The sequence below is a fragment of the Schistocerca gregaria genome, chromosome 4, assembly GCF_023897955.1.
Source record: "Schistocerca gregaria isolate iqSchGreg1 chromosome 4, iqSchGreg1.2, whole genome shotgun sequence".
Classification (NCBI taxonomy): Eukaryota; Metazoa; Arthropoda; class Insecta; order Orthoptera; family Acrididae; genus Schistocerca; species Schistocerca gregaria.
The window spans coordinates 118,316,640-118,321,997 of NC_064923.1; the positions used below are offsets into that span (position 1 = coordinate 118,316,640).

The following is a 5,358-nucleotide window of genomic DNA, read 5'->3' on the forward strand; positions in this document are numbered from 1 at the left end:
GAGATCTTTCACTCTCCGACTTTTAACCTGCGATTGCAAGAACACTTTGTAAGACCCAGCAATAAGGGAAAGACCACCAATCGTAATAACTTCTTACCGAATTTATGAAGTGTTTCGGCAAAGGAAGGCAGTTTTTGCACCTCCTCTCTGCTGATGGCTACTTCCTACTCTGAGATACAGTACATGTGTCATGTGATGTTGGCATTGTAACAGGGTTCGCCATATGTCAGCATGTATATACCACTCGCAAAGTAATAGAAATTGAGAACCATGCTCCAATATCACTTGCTGGTAGCATCACGAGATCGACATGATGAGACGGTCTATTTACGTAACAAGTCTTCGAGAATGGTGGTTTGGAACTCGAGTAATTGAAATGCTTTTAAATTACGGAAAACCTTGCAAAATTACGAAAATTGATGGAAAATATGTAAAACTGGGGATAAGATGACACTAATGTGAAGGAATGAGGGTAATTACATGCTCGCTTCGGTGTATAAAAATCATTGCACTGCTCCACCAGTGAGAGTGACGACTGATGGTGTACACTATGCGTGCTCTATGGATTTAAGATCTGCAGAATATCTCCTTGTTCCACATGTTCTTATGCACTGTAATCCATAAAAATGGAAGACGCAATTTCTGAAGATTTCGAGGTCAGGATTACCACCATCTAGAACACCGGAACTGTGACCGCATACCTGGTGCAATATGCACCACCAATGTGAGGAATTATTGCTCTTGGTCTCTTCGAAAACGAAACACCATCACATTCGTACAGCTGTCGGAAAACGCCCTTCAGTGTGGCAAGCTGTTCCAGTTTCCATATCTTGTGATGTCTTCCACATTTTTGTCAATAAGAAACGCTGCCTTTGCCTTTTTATTTCAACCGCCCCGTGTGTAGTGGGAGCACGTTACCATACAGCATGTGAAGTCTAGTTTTCTGTGAGAGCCAATAGATCGGAACGTGTTAATGTCGTTCTAACACCTGACGTAGACGTCAAAGCCATGGTAGAAAAACAAAATGTATGGCAGTGCACAGAGCTGTAGTCACATCAAACAGCTTATGAAGTAAGAACACAGGAACCCTCTATTGTCACTGATAGTCTAAGGGATTTAGTCTTCCTACAGTACAGGCGAAAAAACTTTACACAGGTCTGTGGAAGTGACTTCGATCACTGGCCACCTTTCCAAATGGACCAATACGTGTATATTTAATAGGGTCACCTCATATGGAAGATTTCAACTCGCAGGCGGTATTTGTTTTAGATATATCGGAATAGAGAGACGTTTTAAAATCTTATGGATTTCTCTACTGGGTGACGTCAGCGAAGTTTTTATTGTTTGTAGCTTTACTACATTGGATATTACAAAAATAACGAGGACAGAAAGAGTCATTGTGCTGCATGTATGTATGTCTGTAATGTCAACGAAGACTCTGACACCAGTACACTGTCGTATTTGTAGCGTAGTAATCGTAGGGATACGACAAAAGAAATTAGGACATGTACAGGTGGATATTTATAGACAGTCATTCCACATCGAAGAATTGTAGGTGTTATGCTTCTGAGTTTCTATGTACAGTCCACGTATCTTCTATATGGCTGTGAATTTCCTCCTGTACGTTAGGGTGCTATTTTTTTCGCTGTGATAGCTCTCCACCTAGTCAGTAATCGGTGGAGGACTAGACAACATTCTAGCTAATGGAACAATGCTGTCGGAATGTGATGGGATTTTGAGAGAATTAGCAGGGGTCTGTGACTGACTCGTCGAAATCAGGTGGTTTCAAATGCTACATATCGAAGATTGGAGGATTCGTGAGAATACGGCAGGCAAGCGACACTCTGACGAAAGGTGGGTTGAGAGGTGAGATCTCTATCGTTTCTTCTAAGTATTGAGGACAAACAATCTCTCACATACATCTCGCTAAGTGACTTAAAAATGAGAAAAATACGGACTAATACGAAGATCTCTACAGAGAGACAATGAACAGCAAATGTTCCGTCTTTTGTTTTCTCGGTAAATAAGAGGCAACAATTTCCTGTGAATGTTGTGTGCCTGTAAATGGATGAACTGACGTCTTAATAAGTAGATTAAATTCACATCTACGTTGATGTACACATCTCACATTGTAGAGTGCGTGGTTGAGGAAACCCAGTACCTGTATTAGTCATTTCCTTTCCTATTCCACATGCAAATGGAGCTACGGAGAAAGAGACTGCCCATATGCCTCTTCGTGGTCCTTACGCGAAATGTATTTTGGTGGCAGTAGAATCCTTCTACAGTCAGCTTCAAGTATCAATTCTCAATATTGTCCCTCAAAAAGACCTTCACGTTCCCTCCAGTGATTCCCAATTGCGTTCTCGAAGCATCTGCCCACTAATTTAGCGGGAGCTAATGGGAACGCTTCTACAGGGCTCTGTTCTGAGGTAGAGCCAGGTCTGCAGGCTCGTATATGTCTGGGATGGTGTTGTCAGCAGAAAAATATTTTGCTGTCGTTCACTGGTCCAAACTTTCTGGGATGATTCGAAAATATATCTCAGAACGTTACGGTTTGCAGGAGGAATTGAGGGATGCATGTTGTTCGACATCCTGGTTTTTACCCCAGTGACATCTAAGTGCAAGTCTGTCATTGTTATCAGCTGTATGGCTTGTCGGCCAGGAACAGTACAGCCGTGACGCAGAGGCGGATCTTGATGCCGCTGTGTCAGCTGAGAAGCTCTTCACATGCGACCCTGTGGTGGTGGTGGGGATGGGGCAAAGGTGTTGCAGAGTGACTGATCCTTCTCTCCCCATAGACTGACAGGTCTCAGCAATATTTGTGGAAGTAAGTCAGTCAGAGTTCTGGTATACTGCTCCTGAACTATCATGACATGGCAATCAAGAGACAGAAATTAATTAGCGTTGGATATCTACAGCTATTTGACGACGGCTACCACCCATTTTGGTAAAACAGGAAGTGGCTACCCAGCGTGTTGGAAACACCCAGAGGCGTCACGATTACTGCAGGAAAGCATTACTCCATGTGAAGGGACTCTTACGATCAATTTGATTAATTATTCAATCAATTTGTTATCAATGATGTTTCGCCGGATGGGTGGAAGCGAGTGTGTGAGTACGATGGATATGATTCGGGAGCCGGATTAGTAATAAGGCCTTGTTTACGTTATGGCTAGACCTTTTAATAGGATTTCAGTCTCCCAACTACTCAGGGAGAGATGTCATCGTACTAAAATCAGCTATATTACTGAATTTATAAACAGAAACGTAGTATTAATATCATCTTTACAGCTTCTCTGTTCTCTCTTTGGCTACCTTAAGAGTCTTTGTAGGTGATGAGACAATTGACTTGATTAATAGCTCGAAAGTGAGTAGGCATCCTGTGATAGAGGTAGAGGATCCTCTTAGTACTTTATCACGATCCAAAAATGTGTCTAATATTCCAGGTTCTTCATGGAGGATGTGGCAGATATTAAGCTGATAGGAACAGATTTTTCTACCTGATGAGAGAATACATCGAGGAAATACAGCCTATGTTATACTGTTGTACCGAATTTTCGGAAAATAATGAGACTCTAACTATGTGAAAACTCCTGCATCATCTGATTTCTTCTGTCTTAACTCCTATAAAATGGAAGAATCTACATTTTGTATGAGGAATTCGAAATTAATGGACCAAACAGCATTCCCGTTTTAGATTGGATAAAGTGGATGTTTTAAACTGGGGAGTCTACGTCGCGATGGAATTTTAAGCATGAACTATACATCCAAGGCGCCCCTGCTTGCCTCGCAGTGTGCCACCGCAAGCGGCAAGAGTAGTCAAGAGAGGCTGGCGACTGGAAGGTACGACTTCAGCCTGTCAAGACCGGCAGTTACAAAGAAGGGTTGTGGATGGTCCATCTTCAAGTACACAATACACTCGGAGCTGGACTAGACTGGAGATGACTGGTCATTTTTTTCGTCTTGAGATTTCGGTTTCAAGCAAGATAATGAGCAGTACAATCGTAAAAAATATTGTGCGTTGTATTTTCCCGTGTTTCTCTTGTCTAGGATGCACCTTGCGACTCGTAAGTAGGTAAAAGTGTGTTTCATTCTGCAGTGCTGTTGTATATAGGGGTAGGGACTAATAGCCGCCGCCCTGCGGGGTAGCCGCGTGGTCTAAGACGCCTTGCCACAGTTCGTGTGGCTTCCCCCGTCTTCCCTCGGGCATGTTGTCCGTAGCGTAAGTTAGTTTAAGATTAAGTAGTGTGTAAGCCTAGCCACCGATGTCCTCAGCAGTTTGATCCCATAGGAACTTACCACCACCACCATTATAGCTGCACACACATCTGTCAGCAAACAACTACCAGTCTCTACTACTAGTTCGTTTGTTGATGTAGGAGCCACTTCCTATGATCTTCATCTGTCGCTGTTCGTCGTTATAGTTTTGTCTGTGCCGTCCAGACTTTCTCCTCTGAGTGTTCATCATCGTCTATTTGCTTATATCGATTTCTTGTCGCCCCTTCTGCCTTGCTGCACAACCATTACTGCATCGTCACTGAAGCTGCCGTCTTCCCCCATCTGTTTATGCCCTCCTATTCGTCTTTATCGCCGCCTTCACCACAGTCTACTCGCCGCCACCGCCCCCTTCTTCATCTTCACTGTTGCCACTGACGCTGCCACCGTCATCCTCATGCTGTCATCACATAACACTGGATGTCGCTGCCGTCATGTCCCACCAAGTGGACGACGTTCCTTCGCTGGTAACCATCATTGACCTATTGCCCCCTGCTTTCTTTGACCCAGAATTTACACTCCATCCACCTCCATCATTCATACCACATCTCCCTCTGCTCCAACCATCACTACATGAAGTGCTATCTTGGGCCCACCACTATATGCCAACCCACTCTCGCTACAATTTCTACCCCACCTCCAGTCACCTCCCCTCGCTGCAACACTTTTCCTACCCTCCATTTTTTCATTCGCCTATCCTCCACTCCCAAAACTTCCCACATTCAATGTTGCTCCTGCAGCACCTGCACGAGTTACATCTTGTGATGCCATAGTTGACACACTAGACACCACAACACCATCCACCAGTAGCCACACTAGCTCCAGTCCATTGGAAGGACCTGTCCAGTGCAATATCTCACCCTCTCCAATTCCTCAACCCCACCCCATCCCATTGTCACCAAAACACCCCAGAAGAAACTCAACATAGACATCACAACCTTCACTATGACCAAAAGAATCTCAAACCAACCCAGACCCCACTGATGACATGGGAGCTACTCCCTCCACTGCAACCTCTCCCTGTCTGTCCATACTTTCCACTTATCCCGCCATCACCCTCCTTTCCTCAATGCAAAATTCCTC

General features: G+C 44.2%; 1 pseudogene; it reads right to left on the reverse strand.

Moving 5' to 3' along the window:
• Positions 1-3,343: 3,343 nt before the first annotated feature.
• LOC126268490 (U2 spliceosomal RNA) lies at positions 3,344-3,526 on the reverse strand (annotated as a pseudogene).
• Between the last annotated feature and the right edge of the window lie 1,832 nt (positions 3,527-5,358).